The sequence below is a fragment of the Delphinus delphis genome, chromosome 17 (genome assembly GCF_949987515.2).
Source record: "Delphinus delphis chromosome 17, mDelDel1.2, whole genome shotgun sequence".
NCBI lineage: Eukaryota > Metazoa > Chordata > Mammalia > Artiodactyla > Delphinidae > Delphinus > Delphinus delphis.
Genome location: NC_082699.1, coordinates 43,547,091 through 43,574,453, shown reverse-complemented (window position 1 = coordinate 43,574,453; position 27,363 = coordinate 43,547,091). Strand labels below are relative to the sequence as shown.

The 27,363-nt window shown below is 35.0% G+C and overlaps 1 protein-coding gene across 12 annotated transcripts in view; it reads right to left on the bottom strand.

The window, feature by feature from the left end:
* The window catches only part of VPS13B (vacuolar protein sorting 13 homolog B), a 798,456-nt gene that overhangs the window by 586,796 nt on the left and 184,297 nt on the right, over nucleotides 1-27,363 (bottom strand). The window lies entirely within an intron of this gene.

The following is a 27,363-nucleotide window of genomic DNA, read 5'->3' as shown; positions in this document are numbered from 1 at the left end:
TTTTGCAATCATGTGAAAGCTCCCAACAAAACTAAATGTGACCTTATTAATATTCTTTAAAATACCAAGTAAGCACTTCAAGCAGTTGATAATTATGACTACTTTAACCACATTTCCCCCAAAATGCTCAAAGTCCACCTGGCAGTTGACAAAACATGAAAGATAACTTAGAAAATGAGCTTGAATGCATTATGCCTAATATACTAATCTTCAGTGAACTTGAGGTCAGAGAGTTAGTAATCAAGGAACACTAGCAGTCTCTGACATGAGGGGATTCATGCTTTCTTATATCTGGAAGGTATAAAGGTACTTAAAAACTATGTTAGTCTGATACAAATCCCACCCTTCAACATGAAACCTAACTTTATGAAGTATTATCCTAGTTTAGTTAAGCCACAGAAATAGGATCTAATGTAGGAAAAGACGTAAGAGTTCTCAACACAATGAAGAATTTTTTTCTCTTTTTCTTTTATCTTATATCTATATGAGATGATGGATGTTCAATAAACTTACTGTGGCAATCATTTCATGATGTACATTAAGCCAAATCATTATGCTATACACCTTAAACATACTGTGCTATATGTCAATTATACCTCAATAAAACTGGAAGGAAAAACAACAGCAGCAGCAAAAGCTTGAAAACTGCCCTAGTTTTTATAGGTCAGGCTGGCTGGAGGCTGACAGGCATTTCTGTATACATATAAAACACTGGGCATGATGGAAATAAGATCTACTCTCTTAGCAAGTTCAATGTTTATAACACAATATTGCTGTCTACAACCACTATACTGTACATTGGATCTCCAGGACTTACTTGCCTGATAGTTTCAAGTTTGTACCCTTAAATAGCATCTCTCCCATTCCCCTATTCCCAGCCCCTGGTAACCACCATTTTACTGTCTGTTTTTATGAGTTCCAGTAATAGAGGTACTAGCTAACACCACAGTGGCAATCATATTGCAATATATAAATGTATCAACTCAATATGTTGTACATATTAAACTTATACATTGTGTCAAATATTTCAATAAAAAGTAATAATTTTTAAAAAATGAATAAAGTAGGAAAAGAGAAAGTAAATGAGGGAAAGGAGTGAAAGGCTTATAATTATTTAATTAGATTGCTTTAAAGTAAATTATCTCATGTCTAATTCTTTTCTGAAACTATAAATAGGAAATACTTGGAATTCAACCTGGATCCCAATATTACTGATGGGTCCCTGAGGTGTGATTCATAGCTCTTTAAAGCTTCCTAGTAGCCCTAAACGCTCCAGGCTACATCCAGCAGAGTTTTGGTTCTGAACCTCACAATAATTCTTTTGCAGCAATTCTGTCTCAAATATTCACATCAGTACCTTTTGGCCCAAAATACTGTCATCAAGAAAAGTGTCATATGATGAGGGTGAGTAAAATATCTTGGCCCTTAATGTCCACAATAAAATACATTTAAAACAAAATTTAGTTAACAGTGTCTGTTCCAGTTATTTATTGCTGTGGAACTATTCCAAAACTTAGCGGTGTAAAACAGTAATCTATTTTTATCTCTTACAGTTCTGTGGATTTTCTGGACTCAACTGGGTGGATCTCGCCTGAGTCTCTCTCATACAGCTGAAGTCAGATGGTAGCTGGGGTGGGAATCACCTGAAGTCTCTACTGAGCTAGTGATCCAGATGGTTTTATCACTCACATGTCAGATCCCTCAATCGAAACAACTGAAACAGCTGGGGACCAGGCAGGCGTCTCTTTCTCTTTCCCTACATTAGCGACTCTAGTTGGCTAGCTTGTGCTTCCTCACAACATGACAGGCTCAGGGACACTGGATTTTTTATGTGATAGCTGACTTCGCCCAGGGCAGATACTCTAAGTGACCCAGGCATACGCTGCAGAGCTTATCACCTAGCCTCAGCTGTCTACAGTATCACTTTTGCCACAATCTATTGGTCAAAGGCTAGTCTTCACAGGGCTAGCTTGAACTCAAGGGGATGAACCTACAGAATGATACTGAGAAGAATAGCTCATAGCCATCTTTGGAGACTGGCTACCTCGGCATAGTAATAAAATCACTTTAAAGAATCTGAGAAAGAATGAATGTATGTATATGTATAACTGAATCACTTTACTGTACACCTAAAACTAGCACAACATTGTAAATCAACTATACTCCAATATAAAATAAAAATTAAAAAAAAAATTTAATTCCTCTTTTGCTAGCAATCTGTTAAAGGGTTACTATTTTATTTTATAATTGTTATTTACTAATGATATTAATATGTGTGGATTTGATTATAAACTAGAGTGACTAAGAGATAGCAAGGTAAGATACACATTTCATTTATTTCAAGCTGGTTTCACTAACTCCTTAGAGGTTAAATCTATACCCAAAACTAATTCTACTTCTGTTTATATTTTTAAACACCCAAATATAAACATTGAAAGTTTACCTCAGTCACCAAAAATGATCAATCTTTAAGAGTTTAATATTGAAAAGTTTGTCATTTACTTAAATGAATCATATCTCACTTATTTAAAAGTACTATACTTAGTAAATAATTACTAGAACTTTTAAGAGATCTCTTAAAGGAATCAGGGGAAGCAGGGTTAATTATACTAGACAAATAGCCAGTTATTTACACATGTACACACACATGTAGACAACACACAAGAAAAACCATAAAGGGCATAATAGTCTTGTTTATGGGAGTTTAACAGCAATTCTTATGCCTCTAAGAGCTAAATTAAACGAAATGTTACCCGCTAAAATTAGAATTTTCAGAAGATAAGTAGAATGAAATAAGGAGAACAGGGAAAAATGGGAATATTTCAAATTTTTATTTAATTGGTAGGGTGATGTTTTACCCTCCCCCCATTTAAAAAATACTTTAAAAAAAAAAAAACATGAAAAGGCAAAACACCCCCATAGTTACATAGCTTTTTTAAGTTTATAAAGAAATGGGCCTAACATACTTCATCCTCCATCTCACCCATGCTCTACACTTTCCCAAGAGGTAACAACTGGCACTTGTTTTATATGTACAAAACCTTTTCCACACAAAACTTTCAACCAGCCTACCTACCTATCTGACCTATTAATTATCCATCCACCAGTAATACACACATATGCACCCTTGCATGCACACACACACAAAAACACACACACCAATTTCTTAAAAATAAAGGTGGCGGGGCTTCCCTGGTGGCGCAGTGGTTGAGAGTCCGCCTGCCGATGCAGGGGACACAGGTTCGTGTTCCGGTCTGGGAAGATCCCACATGCCACGGAGTGGCTGGGCCTGTGAGCCATGGCTGCTGAGCCTATGCATCCGGAGCCTGCGCTCCGCAGTGGGAGAGGCCACAAGAGTGAGAGGCCCGCGTACCGCAAAAAAATAAAAAATAAAATAAAGGTGGCGTGGTGCTATACATATTGGTCTGCAAATTACTTTTTATTTAGAACCAATCAACCCATCCTACCTATTTTAATACATGACTAATATTTAAAAGCACTGCATAATATTACATAGCAAAGTTATATAGTATACTGCTACAGCATGGATGAATTACAAACATGCCGTTGAGAAAAAGAAATCAGATACAAAAGAATATATATGATTCCATTTACATGAACTTCAAAAACAGGCAAAACGAAATTGATGGTAACAGAAATCAGAATAAGAACTAACTATAGAGGTGATCAGGAATGACTTGCAGGGGAGCATAAAGAAGCTCCTTATTACTGAGTCTGAAAACTCTGAAATTATTTCTGGTTCTAAGACATAGAGTAAGACCATTTATCAACAAATCATTTGATATCTTTGCTTCTTTTTCTTCACCTTGCAAGTAAGTAACCCTCTCAAAATGCTAAGTCGTTATTTTCAACACTTGGAAACAGTGGAAGAAACTGAGGTTCTAAGAGGTCAAGTAACTTAACCAAAATTCCATGACTAATCAGGTAGAAGCCACATCCAGAACTCAAGCGTTCTGTCTTAATTCAGAGGCTATTTTTCCTTTCTCTTTACTACTATAATTTCTAGATTGTATTATGAATTTTATTCTAAGTTTTCAGCTGTTCTAAGTAAAAGTAGCAGGAAAAACAAAGACAAGTCTAAACTTAAAATAGAAGGGCTTTAAAAAAAAAAGATTGCCTATAAATTAGGAACTTGAAATAACTGCAAAATCTTCCTCACGAGGTAAAAATAAACTTTAGCTGCTTATACCACAATTGATGTAATGAACTGGAAAAAGCAGATAATGAGAAAAAATAATTGGAAAATTATGCTGTGATTTATCACATTGACTACATTTTGGTCACAGATATATGGATGACTTTTATTTCATTCCATGTTTTATAGTAATTCCCATATTCTACAACCTATTTTTGTAATAAAAAGGTAAGTAAACTGTTATATTTCTTCAAAAGAAAATTCATTAAGCTGAAATTCATATTCTCTTTGACCTACAATCTCACATTTTAGATCCATCTGACAGAAAGAAAATCAAAACTGTAGAGATTTTATATGCAAAGTTATGTTGCACCACCACAAGTAGTGGCAAAAAGGAGGAAAACCTGTATGTTCATCAAGAGGGCAATGAGTGAATAAATAATAGTACTCCTATATTATAAAGTAGCATGCAGATATTTAATAAAAGTTATATTAACACTACAATGCTGAAAAAATAACCATAACATGGTATTAAGTGAAAAGGGCAGGTTCCAGAATATGCATACGATCTCACTGAAATACATACACATACCCAATGCAAATCTACAAATGTGGGGTGCTTTTTTCTCCATGCTCCTAATTTATCCCTCCTTCCCTCTCCCCTTTGGTAACCATAAGTTTGTTTTCTGTCTGTGACTCTATTTCAGTTTTGTATATATATTCATTTTCATTACTTTCTAGATTCTTCATATTAATGTTATCATACAGTATTTGTCTTTCTATATCTGACTTACTTTACTAAGTATACTATTCTCCAGGTCCACCCATGTTGCTGCAAATGGCAATATTCATTATTTTTATGGCTGAGTAATATTTTATTGTGAGTGTGTGTGTGTGTGTATCATCTTAAGCCAATCATCTGTTGATGGGCATTTGGGTTGTTTTCATGTCTTGGATGTTAGAAATCATGCTGCTAGGAATACTGGAGTGCATGTATCTTTTTGAATTAGTTTTTGTTTTTTTCTGGAAATATACCCAGGAGTGGAATTACTGGACCATACTGGTAGCTTTATTTTTACTTTTTTAAGGAACCTCCATACTGTTTTCCATAGTTGCTGCACCAACTTACACTCCCACCAACAGCATAGGAGGGTTCCCTTTTGTCCACACCCTCTCCAGTATTTAGTATTCGTAGACTTCTTGATAATGGCCATTCTGCCCTGTGTGAGGTGATACCTCACTGTGGATTTGATTTGCATTTCTCTAATATTTAGTGATTTTGAGCATCTTTTCTTATGGCTGTTGGCTATTTGTATGTCTTCTTTGCAGAAAAGTCTATTTAGGTCCTCTGCCAATTTTTTAATTGGGTTGTTTGGTTTTTTGATACTGAGCTGTATGAGTTGTTTATATATTTTGGGTAATAAACTACTGTCAGAATCACCATTTGCAAATATTTTCTCCCATTCCATAGGTTGTCTTCTTGTTTTGTTTACGGTTTCTTTTCCTGTGCAAAAGCATTTGAATTTAATTAGGTCCCCATCTGTTTATTTTTGGTTTTATTTCTTTTGCCTTGGGAGACTGATTTAACGGAATACTGCTACAATTTAGTCAAAGAATATTTCACCATTGTTCTCCTATGGTGTCATGTCTTCTATTTAGATCTTTAAACCATTTTGAGTTTACACTTGTATGTGGTGTGAGGGAATGTTCTAATTTCATTGATTTACATGTAGCTGTCCAGCTTTCCCAGCACCACTTGTTTAAGAAACTGTATTTTCTCCATTGTATATTCCTGCCTCCTTTGTCATAGATAAATTGACCAAAGGTACATGAGTTTATTCTGGGCTCTCTATTCTGTTCCATTGATCTGTATCTCTGTTTTTGTGGCTATACCATGCTGTTTTGATTACTGTAGCTTTGTAGTACAGTATGAAGTCTGCAATGGTTATGCCTCTAGCTTTGTTCTTTTTCCTCAGGATTGCTTTGGCAACTCTGCGTCTCCTGTGGTTCTATATATATTTTAGGATTATTTGTTCTGGCACTGTGAAAAATATCATGGGTATTTTGATAGCGATTGCATTAGATCTGTAGATTGTTTTGGATACTATGGCCATTTTAACAATATTAATTCTTCCAATCCAAGAGCAGCGGTATCTTTCCATTGCTTTGAATCATCTTCAATTTCCTTTATCAGTGTTTCATGGTTTTCAGCATACAGGTCTTTCACCTCTCCAGTTAAGTTTATTCCTAGGAATTTAACTTTTGAATGTGATTTTAAACAGGTTTTATTTTTTTTTACTTTCTCTTTCTGATATTTTGCTATTAGTGTAAAGAAATGCAACAGATTTCTGACTATGAATCTTATATCCTGCTACCTTGCTGAATTCATTTATTAGTTCTGTTTATTTTGGGGTAGAGACTTTAGAGTTCTCTGTATAGACAATCATGGTGTCTACAAATAGTGATAGTTTTATCTCTTCCTTTCCAATTTGGATACATTTTATTTCTTTTTCTTGTCTGAGTGTTGTGGCTAAGACTTCCAATACTATGTTGAAGAGAAGTGGTGAGACTGAGCATCCTTGCCTTGTTCCTGAATTTAGCAGGAAGGCTTTCAGCTTTTCACCACAGAGTATTATACTGGCTGTAGGTTTGTTGTAAATGGCTTTTATTATATTGAGATATGTTCCCTCTATACCCACTTTTATGAGATGTTTACCCAACATCCATGAATGGATGTTGAATTTTGTCAAATACTTTTTCTGTGTCTCTTGAGATGACCATGTGGTTTCGTCTTTCCTTTTGTTAATATAGTGTCTCACAAAGATCAACTTGAATATGTTGAACCATCCTTGCATCCCTGGAATGAATCCAACTTAATCATGGTGTATGATCCTTTCTATGCATTGCTGGATTCAGTTTACTCATATTTTGTTAAGGATTTCTGCATCTATATTCATCAAAGAATTGGCCTGGTATTAATTTTAACTTAATAAAAAAATTTAACAGTAAAAAACAAAATAAATGCCTAAGCTTTGTATCTTTTATGAGCAACATATAAGCAAGGAATAACCAAGATTAAAAACAAAGTTATTCTCTTACAAAGTCAGTTAGAAAAATATGGTGATTATAACTAATAATAATGTATTATATACTTCAATGTTGCTGAGAGTAAATCTTTATAATGTTCTCACCACAAAAAAGAAATGGTAATTGTGTGCCTGGATGGAGGTATTAACTAATGTTGTGGTAGTAATCACTTTGCAATGTATAAATGAATCAAATTAACATCTTGTACACCTTAAACATATACAATATTCTATGCCAATTATATCTCAATAAAGCTTGGGAAAAGTTTAAAAAAGAAAAGAAAAATATACTGCTATATTACATTTTTTTAACTGACTATCCTTTAAAAACCAAATTGACAGTTTACCAGAGATTATTAAGCTGTACTTACTATCAGGATATGGCATTGGTGGAATGCCAGAAATACCAAAGTAAACTATACAAGATAAATAAAGATAAATTATTATTATTTAGACTATCAAACATTGCAGCCCTTTATAGTAATATTGTTCATTTTTATTTTTCCAGACTATAATAAACAAAAAGGCTTATAACACAATTTATTCTGGAAAGGCGGGTACCCATTGGATAAGTATAAAGTACTTGGACTGATTTTATCAATCCATATACAAAGCTTCATGCATTCAAAGTAACATCCCATTCAATGTCCTTAAGAATATTCAAAACTAATGAAAGAATGGAGAGTACTGTTCAAAAGAACTTCAGGCTTATGCAGAATGTATCAGTCCTGCCACTAACTGGTCAGGAGAGTAAGGGTCAATAACTAGTATCATAATTGCTTGGATACTCATTAAAAGTCAGATGCAAGGGCATTCCTACAAATGGGCCTGAGAATCGGCATTTTAGAATCCAAGTGATTCTTATGCAGATGAAAGTTTGAGGTATTTTCTCATGTTATTTGGCTAAGTCTTTCAACCTGAGTTGAATTTTTTGAGGAGCAGAGAGAGGTTTTATGAAATCCTAAAAGATATATCTAAAACATACTATTATCATTCATTATACTAAATAAATCATTATAGAACAGTAAAATGTCACCATTAGGTGTATTATGTGTTGAACATAATGCTATTTATTCTTCAATACCCAGTTAATCTCTTAGTGCTTATAACTATTTTTTTCTAATTCTTTTCATTTTAACATGAACTGAAATAAGATAAACTGGACAATAACTGTCAGTATTAATGTGAAGCATCTGCACATTTTGGACTATCTTTTTTATATTTTTCATATGAAATTAACTTCTTATAAAATTTTTACTTTGTCCAATATAAATATGAATTTTATTATAGGCCAGCATCCCTTGACTTCTTTTTTATTCTAAAATCCTTCCAGAATAAATAGAAAAAAAAATTCATAACAAAATTTAATCTATTTTTACCAGCTACCAGATCCAGATTCACTCATCTTTTTTTTTTTTTTTTTGCGGTACGTGGGCCTCTCACTGCTGTGGCCTCTCCCGCTGCGGAGCACAGGCTCCAGACGCACAGGCTCAGCGGCCATGGCTCACAGGCCCAGCCGCCCCGCGGCATGTGGGATCTTCCCGGACCGGGGCACGAACCTGTGTCCCCTGCATCGGCAGGCAGACTCTCAACCACTGCGCCACCAGGGAAGCCCTCACTCATCTTTCAAAACTCAATACAGGCATCATTTTCCCACCTAACCCTGCCTCACGGCCACTAGTTCTCTCCCATTCCCACCAGGCAGGACTAAGAGGTAATATTTAAGAACTTAATAAATGTTTCCTAAATTTAAAAACTGGTAAATACTAGAATCAGAACACATTAATTCAAAACATTTATTTTATGCTTGCTAACCACAGACATTGTCATTTCCCACAAAAACTATCTAAAACTTATTTAGAGAAATAAATAATTAAATCAGGAATTACAATGAAATGTGATAAGTATGATGGGAGAAATATAGGGTACTTTAATTCTTTTACTGAAGTATAGTTGGTGTATAATATTATTTAAATTACAGGTGTATAATATGGTGATTCAAAATTTTTAAAGGTTACACTCCATTTATAGTTATTTTAAAATACTGGCTAAATTCCCTGTGTTATGTGATATATCCTTGTACCTTACTTTATACACAATAATTTGTAGCTCTTAATCCCCTGCCCTCTTCCATCTCCTCACTGGTAACCACTAGTTTGTTCTCTAAATCTGTGAGTCTGTTTCTTTTTTTGTTATATTCACTTGCTGGCTGTATTTTTTAGATTTCACATATAAGTGATATCATACAGTACTTGTCTTTCTCTGACTTATTTCATTTAACATAATACCCTCCAAGTCCACCCATGTTGTTGCAAATGGCAAAATTTTACTCGTTATTACAACTGAGTAGTATTCTATTGTGTGTGTGTGTGTGTGTGTGTGTGTGTGTGTGTGTGTATACCACATCATCTTCATCCATTCATCTGTTTATGGACATTTTGGGTGCTTCCATATCTTGGTAACTGTAAATAATGCTACTATGAACACTGGGATGCATGTATCTTTTCAAATTAGCGCCCACTCACAGCACTTTCATTCAACATAGTATTGAAAGTTCTGGGGCTTCCCTGGTGGCGCAGTGGTTAAGAATCCACCTGCCAATGCTGGGGACATGGGTTCAAGCTCTGGGCCAGGAAGATCCCACACGCTGTGGAGCAACTAAGCCTGTGCACCACAACTACTGAGCCTGCGCTCTAGAGCCTGCAACCACAAGTACTGAAGCCCACGTGCCTAGAGCCCATGCTCTGCAACAAGAGAAGCCACCGCAATGCAATGAAGACTAGCTGCAGCTTGCCGCAACTAGAGAAAACCTGCGTGCAGCAACGAAAACCCAGTGAAGCCAAAAATAAATTAATTAATTTAAAAAAATATATAGCCACAGCAATCAGACAAGAAAAAGAAATAAAAGGAATCCAAATTGGAAAGGAAGAAGTAAAACTGTCACTGTTTGCGGATGACATGACGTTATACATAGAAAATCCTAAAGACGTCACCAGGAAACTACTAGAGCTAATCAATGAATTCAATAAAGTTGCAGGATACAAAATTAATATACAGAAATCTGTTGCATTTCTATACACTACAAACGAACTAACAAAAAGAGAAATTAAGGAAACAATCCCATTTACCATTGCAATCAAAAAGAATAAAATTCCTAGGAATAAACCTACCTAAGTACATAAAAGACCTGTACTCAGAAAACTACAAGATACTGATGAAAGAAGTTAAAGATGACACAAACAAATGGAAAGATATACTGTGTTCTTGCATTGCAAGAATTAATATTATTAAAATAACCATACTACCCAAGGTAATCTACAGATTCAATGTAATCCCTATCAAAACACCAATAGAATTTTTCACAGAACTAAAAAAAATAATTTTAAAATTTGTATGGAAACAAAAAAGACCTCAAAATAACTGAAACAATCTTGAGAAAAAAGAACAGAGCTAGAGGAATCATGCTCCCTGTTTTCAGACTATACTACAAAGCTACAGTAATCGAAACAGTATGGTACTGCCACAAAAAGACACATAGATCAATGGAGCAAAATAGAGAGGTAGAAATAATTCCATGCATTTACAGTCAATTAATTGATGACAAAGGAGGGAAGCATACACAAGGGAGAAAAGACAGTCTCTTCAATAACTGATGCTGGGAAAACTAGTCAGCTACATGTAAAAGAATAAAATTAGACCATTCTCTAAACTCATATACAAAAATAAACTCAAAATGAATTAAAGACCTAAATGTAAGACCAGAAGCCGTAACTCCTAGAGGAAAAATAGGCAGAACATTCTTTGACATAAATTGTAGCAATATCTTTTTGAATCTATCTCCTAAAGCAAAGGAAATAAAAGCAAAAATAAACATATGGGACCTAATTAAACTTAAAAGCTTTTGCACAGCAACGGAAACCACTGACAAGATGAAAAGACAACCTTCCAAATGGGAAAAAATATTTGCAAATGATATGACTTATAAAGAGTTCATATCCAAAATATATAACCAGCTGATACAACTCAAAATCAAAACAATAAAAAACAAACAAAAACTCAATTTAAAAATGGGCAAAAGACCTGAACAGACATTTTTCCAAAGGAAATGCACATGGCCAATAGGCATATGAAAAGATGCTCAACATCGCTAATCATGAGGGAAATGCAAATCAAATCCACAATGAAATATCACCTCACACCTGTCTGAGCGACTATCATCAAAAAGAACTCAAATAACAAATGTTGGCTGGCATGTGGAGAAAAAGGAACCCTCATATACTGTTGATGGGGATGTATAAAGCTGCAGCCACTGTGGAAAACAGTACGGAGGTTTCGCGAAAAGCTAAAAACAGAACTATCATATGACCCAGTAATTCCACTCCTGGGTATATATTTATACAAAAACAAAAATACTAATTTGAAAAGTATACGGTACTTTTAAATTATATAGAAAGGGACCCTTAACTCGATCTAGAGAAGTGAGACTAAAGGATAAAGACAAGTAAATCAGAAAAAGGAGTGAGGGTAGAGTGAATTGGAGTACTCCAGGCAATGGAAAAGCACTATCCAGGAACCTGAGGAAACAGCTAGGACTGTCTGCAAGAGCTGTTATAGAAGCTCAGTGGAAATGGAACTTATTGGAGGGTGGGGTGAGAGTGATATGAGACGAAGCTAGAGAGTTTTGTAAGGAATTTGACTATTCCTAAGTTTAAAAAAAAAAAAAAATCACCCCAAACTGCATTACTGTTGTAGTCAAGTAACAGAAATGCTTCCTGATTACATATCACTACAGTGTGCCTATCGTCCAAAGACATCCATGACACTTTTTCTGTCTTAATCATGACTTTTTATTAATATTTATTCATTTCTTACTGACAGTATATTTTCATGACCTGTTTTCCTGTTAACTAAAATAAACCTATTACTCTGGTCACTAGCCCCCACCATTTTCACGTAAGACCTTAATTGTTACCCTTGCATTGACAACATATTGAAAGATAATTGTGATAGAATTTTAGAGTTATAATCTTCTAATTTCATAGCAATCAAGTAATCCAAAAGGTATCTGTAATAGCAAAACTAAAGATTTGAAGATTATTTATATATATATATATATATATATATATATATATATATATATATATATATATATATTTATAAAATCAGGTATCTCGTTTACTCCGTAAGTTAAAATGATCATAGAACTGGATTTTTTTTATAAATGCTTTATGCATAAGACAGTTGACACAGACTATGAAATGGTAAGAGTTTCTGGAATACTCTACACATAAAAAATACAATCCTTTTTTCTCCATTGTCCACTTGCCTCCTTTTAGCAATACAGGTTATTTTATAGGGTGAATGTAATAGGTCATGATGATCACTACTGACTGAGCTAGAACCGAATTCTTCTAATTCAACTGTTCTCTGCTTCAGCAAACATGGTAAAATCATCAGTTTCACACTTAAAAGTCATTAATAACAGATTTTAGAAATTCTGCTAAGTTGATATCAATAAATGAATTATAGATTAGACTTATCATTAAAACAAAATCCATGGACTTCCCTGGTGGTGCAGTGGTTAAGAATCCACCTGCCAATGCAGGGGACACAGCTTCGAGCCCTGGACTGGGAAGATCCCACATGCCGCAGAGCAACTAAGCCTATGCTCCACAACTACTGAGCCTGCGCGCCACAACTACAGGAGCCATGCACCTAGAGCCCGTGCTCCCCAACAAGAGAAGCCACCGCAATGAGAAACCCACGCACTGCAACAAAGAGTAGCCCCCGCTCGCTGCAACTAGAGAAAGCCCGCATGCAGCAATGAAGCCCCAACACAGCCAAAAGTAAAATAAATTTATAAAAAACAAATCCATGAGAACTGTTTTCCAGACCTTAGATAATGCCTCTATGATACATGTGGCCAATAAAAGTGGATGAAAACAGTAGTGCTTTGAAGCATCAGCCAGTAAATGCCACTGTGGTTTACCACAAGTGGGATGCACACCATATTAGACCTCAGTTAATTAAATTAAACCAGTTTGTGTATTGTTAAAATATGTCCTGTATTACTTATTTGGATACTACACAATTGCCTTTAAACTTTAAGAGCTCCATCCCCCACCTATTGTGTTTCATCTATTGCTAATGGAATCAATAGACCACAGTGTTCCACTGCAGGAAAAACAAAAAAGCAAAATTTTATTTTATTTATGTATCACCCTCTATTTCACAGTTAGTGGTTTAATAACTATCTTACGAAAGAACTGGGAGTAAATATTGTAAGTATTGGCCTAAGGGGAAAATGAAATAATGCACAGAAAATGTTTTCATGGTAGTATTCTTTGTATGTAAATTATGTTAGAAGGTACTTCAGTTTCTTTTTTTCAATGTGGATTCAAGGTAATAAAATAAGAAGAAAAATATTTGGCAATCATTCTGATTGAACATGTATAATATACAATCTACTAAATTATTAATTAAAATAGAAAATGGCCTCTGAAAATCTGTAGAATGAAAATGCAAGATTTTGATGTTAAAAATTTTTCTAAAATTACCCAACATTCTATATACCTTCAGTAAACTGATAAATGTTTTAGGCACATAGAAGGAAAAACAGAAAAAGTTTACTACTTTCCTATATTATTTTAAAAAAAAAAACAGCCTACTACTCATCTCTAGCCAAAGCCATATATCACCATAACAGAATGGATTTCTGAAATGAGTAAACATTCCAGTAAAAAATTATCATTATAATTTTTTATTAAGCATTTTAAGAGCTGACTTTTGACGGTATAGTATACGATTTCTCATCTGCTGTCAGCTGCTAGGTTATTTCTGTAGTCTCTAGTCTACACATACTCAATACTAAATAAATGCTCAATTCCCACTGAAGTATATGGGGGTACAAGACTTTTTTTTGGCTAACACTGCTATGCTGAGGTTTCCACCAAGTTATTAAGCTTTCTTACCTCTATAAAATAATTAGTTTAAACTTCCATAGGAATGGCTATAAAGTATTCTTGTAAAAGTTTTTAATTTTGATTGGGAAAAATAGAATGTGTTCTAGACATCTTACTTTTCTCTAACACTTTCTTCTTTTCATACTCATTATATTTTTTCACTTTTACATTTTAATCAAAGATTATTTTCTTAGATATTAATGAACATCATTTTGAGTTATCCCTCCTCAAACATTCTGATTTGTGTTTAATTAACCTTATAAGATGTGAATTCCCAAATAGGATCTTATCTTGAGAGACTTGTTGCTAATTTTAAACTAGAAAACGAAGACAATTTTAAAGTTTTATTAATGCTAGCAAATTAAAAAATTCTGTAGATTCTACAAAGAATGAAACTATAATCCAACCTCTATTAATCTATTTTTATTAAATGTTTAAGGGCATTTTTAACTTAGAAAAATTATAAAGATCTTCATAAAGTTACCTAAATAAGGTATGCTATTAATATTTACATTAACTATCAATCTCTACACCTAATCATTGAACTTTCAAAACAATAATTACTGTTGCACATAAAATTAACACTGTTTAAAACCATTGGTACTTATAGTATTTTACTCTTATAATAAATATTTACATTTCAACTCATTGACAGAATTTCCATACATAAAACCAATGAGGAAATGCTCATTCTCGGTTACATAGAGAATGCTTACGTGTAATTGAAAAGTGAAAATTGAGACATTAATAATAAATCCAAGTGGCATGACTCATTTATTAAACTGATGCTGTTAGGCTGTAAGCATTTTTACACACCCATTTAAGAACGCCAAAAATGACACTGAAGTGGCTATTCTACTATTCAGTCTTTCAAAGACTGAGGCCAGAACTAAAGCCAAAGAGCAGATTTTAGGTGAATACCCAAACTGAATCTGTACTTCCATACAACCCTAATAAAGTAAAAACTACAATTAAAGGAAGAGTGAAAACAGTAACAATTTTCATTTATAGAACAGTCGTGGTATGCTAGACATTTTGTATTACTTCACTTGCTTTTCATGATAGGCCTATAAAAACAGGTTCTACTGGTCTTCCCCATTCTACAGAGAAGGAAACTGAGTCTTAAAGAGGTAAGGAGAGTTACCTAAGTCAAATGGTTAATAAATAGTGGGGCCAAGGTTCAAACTTCAGCACTGAGAAAACGCTTCTCAGAAAACTGAAACTTAGTTTCAGCAAAAACTACAAGCCTTAAATAAGAATCATAGATAACTAAAATCATTCTCAATTAGGCAAGTCAATAATGTGGGTGGAGATAGAGTCCTAAAACTTCCTATGGGAGGAGGGCAAACTTCTGATCCCAAGAAAAATAAGAGCAGCTCTGGGAGCCAGCAATGTGCAGGTCTCTGCTATCGCAAGAAACCCAGGATCTTTAAATTTTGTCCTGCACTACACCAGAGAGCTGTATGGATTCAGTAAGGGACTAGTTAAACTTTAAAGACTCACAACACATTCTCATGAAGAGTTTCAAATGCCTAAATAAAATTCCAACATAGAAGTTTACTTACTTTTTTCAGAGCTAAGAATAGGCAAAAAAAAAAAGTCTATACATAGTCAGCTAAAAACTATAATATGACTTGTAACTGAGTATCAAATAGTCACTTAAAAACAAAAGAACTCATTAATGAGTTACTATAGAAATAAGGGAAATGGGTAAAAACAAACTGATAAAGGAATTAACATGTATATATGTGGGTGTGGTGTGTATGTGTGCATCGCTTCTGCAGATATTATACCACTGCCAGCAATGTAAAAGAATTCTCCTAGTGACTACATGGTGTATCATTAAGTCAAAAGTCAAGACATATTTGCACCATGACTATTAAATGTGAAAGCTGGTAAACAGAAGTAAACTTTCAAACCATAAGTCAAATTGTGTCATTCCTCTGGTTAAAACCTTCCAATGACCTCCCATTGCAATTAGAAGAAAATCCAAAGTCCTTACTGTGGCTTGCAGGGGTTTACTGGCTCCCTCCAACTCTCTGACTTCATTTCCCTTCTCTCTTTCTCGCTCTCTCTCTATTTTTCAGAACTCTCCAGCCAAAGTGGCCTTCTTTCTTTCTCTCCTTTGCGCCAAGTTGTTGCCCATAACAGGGGCTTTATACCCAATGTTCCTTTTGCTTGAAATATTCTTCTTCCAGATCTTTGCCCTACATGAGAACAGCAGTGTATCTGCTTTGCTCACAAGACCCATGCCCAGCACTATTCTTAGCACATGTGTCCAGTGATAGTTAATGAATGAATGATTAATATCCCAAGGTCCACCCCACCCTTGTGGCAGACACATAGATCACCTTCGATTACCCTTCAACAAAAGACGCACTGCGCAGCTGCAAGGAGTGATTATTAGCGGACAGTCTCCAGCTGTTAGCTTGCTTAGAGTTTGCTTCAGCTCTCCAGTCAAGGACACACAATCTTCCCTGGGTATCAGTGGGACGTTGGTTCCAAGACCCCTGTTCCCACACCCCTGAAGGATACCAAAATCTGCGGACGTTCAAGTCCCTTACAGTCGACCTTCCCTCTCCACGGGTTCCACATCTGCAGATTCAACCACCCATGGATCGAGTAGTATTTTCCACCCGATGCAGGACTCCTCCAACAACTTTGTTCCAAAGGTCCCTGATTGGGTCAGCAGAGACTTTGTCAAGTCAGCTTCACAATGTAAGGACTGCTCCTGACCAATCCTGCTCCCATTCTTTTCTTTACACAGGTGCTACTCTCTAGTAAACAATTTGCAGTTCGAACTTCATCTCAGTGTTTGCTTCCTGGAAAACCCCACAAGCACTGTTTCCAACTCAAAAAATCACTCTTAATGCCTACCAATTAAAATAGCCATTTTTAACAGTGCACAGAACATTCATTTAATTTCAAGCATCTGATGAAATAACTACCACCACCCTCATTCCCCACTAATGTTCATACACACAAACACACAGACACACCCATACACTCCCCCAAACTTGTAACCACATGGCACTTAGCGGATTCTCAGTTTATTTACATGTAAGTCTTTTTTTTTTTTTTTTTTGCGGTACGCAGGCCTCTCACTGTCGTGGCCTCTCCCGTTGCAGAGCACAGGCTCTGGACGCACAGGCTCAGTGGCCATGGCTCACGGGCCCAGCCACTCCGCAGCATGTGGGATCTTCCCGGACCGGGGCACAAACCTGTGTCCCCTGCATCGGCAGGCGGACTCTCAACCACTGCGCCACCAGGGAAGCCCCTACATGTAAGTCTTAATTCAAATGTTACTTCTTCCATGAAGTCTTCAAAAACAATTAACTGATCTTTTTTTGTGCCTCTCCTTTGAACATCTAGCAGTACCTACCATACTATATTATAATTATCTGCTTATTTATATATCTATTTCCCTATTAAAGATGGGGCTCTTTTAATCTGTTCCTGCCTCATAGTAATAACCCCAGTGCCTTACAATGCACCTGGTTCAACTACGATGTTCTATAAATTTCTTGATGAAGAAAGGATATGAACTAAATGAACTAAAATAAGAGTAATTTTAAAAGATAAACCTTTAAAAGCATATGATTTTTACATAAATTTAATCTGTAAGCTTAAGTAACTATGGTCAGCATATTCAAGCCCAAACATTAACATGTTCTAAAAATAAAATAACTTTATTCTTCTTAGTGAATAAACTTCATTTTGTTTTCGAGAGGGAGTTATTGTTAAAATTGAAAGCTACTAGGCAATTTAGAGACCTATTCATTTTGAACTTTTTAGGACACTTCCTTACAGATAACATATTAGTTACCAAGGAAAAATGAAGCACTGATTTTTACAACTCATTAAATTTCTTTTCAACTTCATATAACCTGTCAGTTCTCAATTACACCCTCCTGGGACAAAATCAGGCCAAACATCCCTAGCGTATAAGCATAAAACAAAACTAAACCATGAAACACACACACACATACACAGAAGAATAAAGTGTCTACTAGAAAAGCATTTTATAAATCCGAAAATTTTAATTTTGAGAATTGTTTAACACCAATGGTTAAGCCATACTAATTTTCTTTTTAAATTCAGTGAGCTAAAGTGGGCAAGTAGCAGTACTCCTCCACGCAGTAATCAGAGAATAGGTGAACAATTTAAAAATCCTAGTATTTTAAAGGAAGGCTAAGTCTCCCATAGGAAAGAGAAGTGGAAAGGAGTCCAAGGGAGAAAATGGCTTGGTTCCACACCCTTAAAAATGCCTACAGCAATGCATCAAAAAATAAAATAAAATAAGCCCCGAGAGTCTGGGTCAGCAGCATAGTGTTACAGCTTAAGCATTGGGTCATCAGTGGCAATGGGAGGCTGATTAAGGGCTGAGGTAATGTATTTACTTACTATAGTAAGGAACTGTGTAACAGTGACGCCAACAGTACAAAGAGTTCTTGTGTGGATATGATGTACAAAGAAATACTATAACCATCTGCTTATATTTTAATATTGAAATATGTAACATACCAGAACAGTTTAGGTAAAGAAATAAACACAGGTAAACTATATTATAAATACTATTAGTTCAAGTTGTTAAAAAAAATATAACTTCATTCAGCAATCTATTATATTTTCCAACAAAAAAAAATCATTTCATTTTTATTACTCATTAAAAACTGATCCTAACTGAAACAACCTTCCTCTAACATAAGGGATAAAAGCAAAACTACTATGTTAATACAGAAAAAGGCAATTTTACATGTAATGAAGCCACTCTCAAATATAAACAACAAAAAATTTGTTAAACTTTTATGGCATTAATAGGTTAACTTTAACATTGATTCATCTTCCTATTTAACAGAGAGGCTCCAATTAGTGGAATAAACATGTATGAATTATATCATATGTATTATGTACAAAGCTCTTGGGAAACCTATTTTGCAATTAACCAAGAAAAGAATTAGGGCGGAATCTTACTATATTTGTGTTCCCAGTGACTGGCACAAAGAGCGACATACAACGGTGCCCACGTATGTTCACTAAATGCAAAAATTAATGAATATACCGCGGTCAGTTTTTTCGTAAGGCTAAAAAAAAAAGTCTTTAAACCGAGATGATGTTACCAGTAACAATATTCTTGATTTTGAAGATCACTATACCTATTCTCTAACATCTATTTTGGTCAAGATTGATATTAAAAATCATTACCCAAAGCATGATGTCCAAGAGCCATAAAGTGTCCTTACCTTTAATTCAATATTTCTTGGAACAGTTTTGAAGGAAAATAACTTTAAAAAATATTAACATGTGTGAAGATGCAAAAGACTTTATCCAATAAATTAATCACCTAAGTTCCAAGTGTTAATGGATTCCCAAAACATTAACTCAGAAGAAGACTATTTAATAATTCAATTATAAACATTTTTGAGGCATATACTATATATCTGGCATCATGTTAGACAGCATACTCTGGGAATATAAAAGAAGTACACCTAACTGAGACTGAAGGCTATGAAACTTCAGTTAAGTCTGAAATGAAAAGTAGTTAAGCAGATAAGAGGAAGAGATGGTTATGAGGCTAAGAAAGGCGTTCCAGGCAGATGCAATACCATGTGCAACAGCAAGGATGTTTAGGAGACGTGTGTTTGGGCACCTAGTAGCTCAAAATGGCTAAAGGAAGGGACTTGAAGAAAGTTTCTAGAGATGAGTCTGAGAGATCATGAAATGACCTTGGACTGACACACAAAGAAGTTCCAATTTTATCATGAAGACAAATGGAAAGCCACCAAAGGACATAATCAGAATTCTATTTTATAAAGATCACTGAGAGTGCAGTAGAGAGAAAGAATTGGAAAAGAACAAGAGAGGACTGAGAGATCACTTGATATAATACTACAATAATCCCAGTTGGAAATAAAGACACAGTTAATACAAAGCAGCAGCCAGAGATCAGAAAGATTTAAGAGGAAGAACTGACAGAACATGATGACTCCTAGGTGTTTTGCGTTAGACAGTGGGTAAATAGTGATACCATTAGCTATGATTAGAGAAAACAGTTAAGTTTCATTTTGAATATAGTCAGTATTAGACACCATGGCACATCCAAATGAATTTATCAGTTTCGGGATAAGTTCTGGGCTAAAGAATTAAATAAAGTACTTGTCAGTGTATGGGTGGTAGCTGATATTACACAGGAAGAGATTACTCCAAGTACTTCCTCAAGGTCAAGGATGAAAGACAAAGGAGAAAAGCCCACAAATCAAAAAGAGTTCTATATGTCAAATATGTAGTCAAGGAAGATAAAAACTGCAAAACGTACACTGGATTCAGCATCAAAGCTAAGTGGAATGGCAACAAGTTTATCATTCTAAGTTATTTCTCTGTGAAGGGAAAGAGGAAGATAAAATGAGAAGTTGAGAGGGATTCAGAATCCAAGGAAATTTTCTTTGTATGCTTTCACAATGGGAAAAACAAAAGTATGTGAGCACCAAAAGGAAAAAAATTTTAATATAATGTTATAAAAGGAAAGCATAACATAAAATGGTATATACATAATAAATAGAACCATGTAAAACTTTATATATAGGGACATGGGTTAGAAGGGAAAATGGAAAATTAAAAAGTCATGTTTTACTTGTGGTATTTTTCCCTTTTATGATTTCCTTTAATGTTGTCCTATGCTGTTACAATTTTTAAATGAGCAAAAAGAGAATAACACTCTATACATCTCTTCACCAAATCCCATCATGTTAAAATAATTAATTAGAGATGGACAGTCTTATGATTAATCATTTAAGGAAAAATATATCCAAGATTCAATCCTAGTTTTCTAATAATCATCTAATCTAATTCTAAAATGTACATTCCTAAAAGTGATCTGGTTGTTTCAAAACATCCCAGTTCTATAAGACTTCTATGTCTCACTAAACTTGGAAAATATGAGGCAAATGACATATAAACTTAAACAATCATAAAAATGCTTAGAAAGTAAAAGCCTCATTTAATGAAAAAAACTTAGAAATGTTTCCATATGTTTTTATGAAGTATTCTTTCCCCACTAAATGAACACATTCAAGATTTTGTTTCTGGCTTTGTTTCAGAAAAAACCCATCTGCATAGTACGGCACTTACAAGTACATCTCAGTCATGCAATAGTTATGTCACAGCTCATATATCAAATAAAAATCACATTCAAGCCCACACAACCTCACAGACCTAAAGTCTTCCTTTCTATTAAGAGTATTCCTGAGAGAGCTTTCACTGCACCTCGCTGCTGATGTCACATGACTTTTGTTAGGAAGTTAAATCCTAAAACTAAAATATCAAACAGTTTGGAATACAGTTGTAAATTACCTAAAAAAATTTTTCTCTAGTTATAAAGTATGAATATTTCCTTTTCACAGAAACAGGTGTAGAAGTGGTGAAAAAACTGTTACTATATCTCACAACACTGTGATTTCTTTTAATACAGCATTATTTCATTATATTAAAGGCATGATAAAGTGATAATGATTCATTTAATACTTAGAATAACCTTGGTAAATATTTTGAAAGCACCTCTATTTGATTCCACATATGTATATATGGAAATATATTCATTAGAGATTAGAAATATTATATTATCTAGATCAATTTTCACAAACTTCATGTATTTGTGTACTAATGATATTACTGCTACCCTATCCATGTATCATTTGTACTATTATTTACTTAATAAAGAAGCAGCAATATTGCACAGTGGCTAAGAGCTTGAAAACTGTCAGAGCACATGGACTGATGTTCTAGCTCTGCCACTCGATCTATAACCAAGGGCAAGACAATCTCTCTAAGCTGCAGTGTCTCATTTGGGATAATAACAGAACCTTCCTCTCAAAATCGTTTTGAAGATTAAATGACTCAATAGATATTAGGCACTCAGAAGAGAGCCTGGCACACAGTAAGCACTAAATAAGTAATTAGCTAATACTATTGTTAATATTTTTCTTTAAATTTGCCCACAGTTTTTTACTTTTACTTCATGATAAATTCATTTCATGAGCAAACTCTTTTCCCACTATTATCTTAAGCAATAATATCTGAAATCATGGGTATAACATAGGGGGAAAATTTTTTCCAATATGCAGTAAAAAAATAATTTTTATAATTAAAAACTAAGTTTCCGGGCTTCCCTGGTGGTGCAGTGGTTGAGAGTCCGCCTGCCGATGCAGGCGACACGGGTTCGTGCCCCGGTCCGGGAAGATCCCACATGCCGCGGAGCGGCTGGGCCCGTGAGCCATGGCCGCTGAGCCTGCGCATCGGAGCCTGTGCTCTGCAACAGGAGAGGCCACAACAGTGAGAGGCCCGCGTACCACAAAAAAAAAAAAAACTAAGTTTCCAACATACTACTTAAAATCATCTCCAATACCGACAGTGATTTGTTTATCACTCAGATAAGAGCAATAACGAACCCTTAATAATTATATAAGGGCCATCTTTTGTAGTACGCATTAAAAATTACGTGCCTTGGGGGAAAAAATACATTCAAAGGAAATGGAGATATTTAAATAACATCCTATGATCAGTACATTGATAGCTATTACAAGAAAAATACACAATGATTTCTGTAAGAAAGGAGGATTAGAAAACAAGTAAATAATGCAACACCATTCAATGAAGAACTGTCATCCTGTTCTTTTCCAGTTTCAGAGAGTTAAAAACCCCACTGGTTCTTCTTTCCATAAAACTAAATTCCTCCTAGTTTTAGCTCATTATTTTCCTTTTCAGAATTAGAAAACCCTGTACCTTTTGTAAAATCATGAAATAATCCAAGACATATTTTATTATTTCTATCAATATAATTAATAACAGTAGCTACCAATTATTACACCAGACACTGTGATAAATGCAATTTATCACAGCCAAACCATGAAAAATGTATTATTATCCATATTTTACAATGAAAAAACTAAAACTTCAAGAATCTAAGCAACATGTCTAAGATCCCACAACTAGTAAATGGAATTGGGTAAGAGGGGGCTCCACGGGAGTAGAATTTAAACCATAGGTCCTGACTATGCTATAGTGAACTAGCAGACAGCCAAGAACTGTCCTTCAAAGTAGTCAGAAAATAACTACATCAATGTTTCATTGATCAAAACATTTTTGGTACTCCTTATTTACAACTACATTTATGGCCTATAAGTCATTCTGAATTGTCCCAATGATGACAAATCTTGATCATTTGAGGGGTGAGTCTGAATATTTGAAAGAAATAAATACACTTCAGAGTGAAGAACAGTGAGTAAGGTGACACCAAATCACAACAACTCTTTATATTCTAAAACAAGGCATGATTCTAGATACATATTCAAGATTACATTTTGTTTCTTTGACACTGTCTTTAAAAGAAAAGGAAGTGTGTATTTAAAGCTAACGTACTAATTTCCTCATATGTCTTCTAAATTGGCTAAAAAAACAATTTCAAAGAGACTTTTAAAATCTGTGAACATGACAGTGTCTATGGATTGGAAACTACAGACCAAAAGAATAACTTAGAAAAGCAACAGTCATTAGGATATATAAGTTTTGTTTTCACTGTAACAGAATAAGCTTCAAAGACTTATTCTTTAGAGAACACTCATTAAAACCCCTCTCTGGCTTTAAAAACTTGAAACATTATTCTCGTTTTATAATTGCCTTCATTTTTCCTCCTCTTCAAATAGCTTATCTAAACCTGTTCAGTACCTTTTTTTTTTTTTTTTTTCTTTTTTGCGGTACACGGGCCTCTCACTGTTGTGGCCTCTCCCGTTGCAGAGCAAAGGCTCCGGATGCGCAGGCTCGGCGGCCATGGCTCACGGGCCCAGCCGCTCCGCGGCATGTGGGATCTTCCCGAACCGGGGCACGAACCCATGTCCCCTGCATCGGCAGGCGGACTCTCAACCACTGCGCCACCAGGGAAGCCCCTGCTACTTTTTAAAAAATATTTTCTAATGTGTGATCAGCAATACTGCTCAAAATTCTGATCACTAAAGAATAAAATTAAGAAGAGTTTCTTAGTTCTTCCTGGTGAAACTTTTGATTTGGAATCAATCCAAAATTAGGTTGTCTCTTTCACCATGGAACTGACTCAAGTTCAAGCTACAGCTTCATACTCCCTTAGGTGTCCAGTATAGCACATAACTTTTCTTGTTTGTTCCAATCAAATCTTTGCTTTCTAATTTTATTTTTTTGTTTTATTTTTGATTTTTATTTTAAAAAGCTTTCTATTTTAGAACAGTTTTAGATTTACAGAAAAACTCTGAAGAGAGTACAAACAGTCCCCATATACCCAGTTTCCTCTATTAACATCTTACATTAGTATGGCACATTTGTCACAATTAGTACTAATTTTATTACTTTTAATCCAAAGTACATTGTAACCTTTTATACTTCTCCCTGGTCTTAGAGATTCACTTTATATGAATAACAACTCTGACCAATTTAGAAATAATACCTAATTTAATGTGCATATATTTTTCATTCTTTCCTCCATGATATCAATATAAATAAATAGAAATGGGTTTAGGTGAAATACCAATTAATATATCTCTGATAAAGATGCCAAACCATCAATAATTATACTTTGCATTAGACAGTGATAGGTATTTGTTAGGACTCATATTGATCACAAACAGAAATCCAACTTAAACTAGCTTAACCCAAAAGCTGAGATTAATTGGTTTATAGAATACGGAGAAGGGTTGAAAACCCAGTGATGATGATAAGGATAAGGCCCCAGAAAAAACTGGTACCAGAGTCTCAAATGACTCCAGAACTCTTGTCTCCTTGGTCTCTTCAGATCACTTTACTTTTCTGGAGTTGTGTTTCCTTGCCATGGTAGGAAACAAAAACAATAATAACTCCCAATTCCTACATTTTATGTCTTCTACCACTAGAAAAAACTAACCTCATTTTCTCTGGTTCCAAGTTCAAAACCCAAAAAAAAGATTCTGATTGGCGCAATTTGGGACTTGTGGACTTTGAACAAGTAGGCACCCTAACTGACTCAGTAAGGTGCCCTACCCCTAGGCCAAACGGAAATAGCAAATCAAAAAGCATTTTTAAAATGATATAAATGAACTTATTTACAAAACAGAAACAAACTCACAGATTTCAAAAACAAACTTATGGTTACCAAAGGGGAAACATGGAGGAGGGGATAAATTAGGAGACTGGGATTAATATACACACACAACTATACATAAAATAGATAACCAACAAGGACCTACTGTATAGCACAGGGAACTATAGAAAAAAGAAACTATAGGAAAAAAAAAAAAAACCTATAGAAAAAAAATCACAGGTGATCAAATCATCTGGGTTACTCAAGCTGATGCCCACAGCAGGGACCCTTTCACTGATGAGACCATCTGGAATAAACATGCACCACCCAGATTGCCACCACTGCTGCCTGAATCCATCACTGTATCAGACATGGCAAAACATCCACAATCATGGATTGGGCAAAAAGTAAAGGACTCTTTCTGATGCAGAGGTCACCGTAGTATGATCCACTCATGACCCAAAGTCAAGCAGTTTATAATGTGGTGATGAAGGCCTCACTGCCCTAGGTGTTGCCACCCCATCCCTGCCCAGCCTACTCCTGCCAAATTCACTATATCAGACTTTTTTACCCCTAACTCTCAGTCTGATCAGCAAATTCCAATGTGCACATACCAATGTGGCCAACAAAATTAAGCTGTTACATGTTCAAGGCCATTTACCAGCTAACAATGGTGTGCCTTCTATTAGAAAGGGCACACAACATGTCAAAAGTTGGAATATCTGATGAACATTCCATGCTCCCTACCTAATCCAAGGCATCTAATATTGTTGAGCACTGGAAAGGCCTCCTCATAACTCAACTAAGAAAGATTTCTGACTCTACCTCTTTCACCTTCTTTAGGTCCACATAATTCAGTAAAGTACCTAACAAAGGGTTCATCTCCTCTTGACCACCTCCCAGGGTAATAATCAGGAAAAAAGCAGTGGGAATTATAAAGACAACAGGGGTCAGAAAACATTCCCTGTAAAGGGCCAGAAAGTAAATATTTTAGGCTTTGTGGACAACATACGATCTCTGTCACATTACTCTTTTTCTTCCCCCAACCCTTTAGAATTGTAAAAAAAAAAACAGTGTTAGCTTATAGCCCTTCTTTATAGAAGGCCACAAGCTAGATTTGGCCTAGGAGATTTAGTTTGCCAACCTCTGGTATGTACTTATTTTGAAACCTCGGCTTTCTACCCTGAACACTCCTAAGCAGGATGTACCTTACGTTCCTATGACAGTGGTCCCAAGCGAGCCTAACTGGTATACCTTCCAGGTAACAGACCAGACAAAGGAAATCTAGGATTCAAACTTAATTGTGGTCCAGCCACCTGGATTCTCTTATTGGACTGGTATGGTCCTATATTAGGCAAGCATTTTATGAAAAGGGCCAGATAGTATTTTAAGCCTTATGAATCATAGGATCTCTATTGCAACTACTCAAATCCAGCACTAGAGTGCAAAAGCAGCCACAGAAAATAAGTAAACAAATGGGTACAACCAGATTTGGCTCAAAGCAAGCCAAGCTGCTAGTGGTTTTCTTTTTCTATATGGCAGGGGGAGGGGGAAGCCTAATAACAGCTCTATTTCTATCCTGGAAGGATTTGCATAGAAAAGGAGTCAACTCATATGTCTTTTATAATAGTAAGGATTATAAGCTTCATATTTATGTTCTTTTGTTTTCTCAGATTCTACACTATATTACTAAGAATAAAGGACACAAAAACACCCATATATACTATAGCTGAAAAGTATGAACGAAAAACTATGAATTCTTAATTTGATTCTAATCAAAAATACTGAATGCTTGGTATGTGATAAATCACATTCCCAGAGATCCGAAATTATATTACATCATTTAATCATGCAAATCACCTTCTGAGGTACTATCATTACCAGACATGACTGTATCCTTGAACATGTTATGTAATGTCTGTGTTCCAATTTCCTCATCTGGAAAAAGGGAATAATTGTGTATCTAAGAAAAGAGCTTCTAAGTATTAAATGCATTAATACATATAAAGCACTTAGAAAAGTGGACATGCTAATCACTCACATGTTAACAATTATTATTACTATTATAATTTATTATCCAAA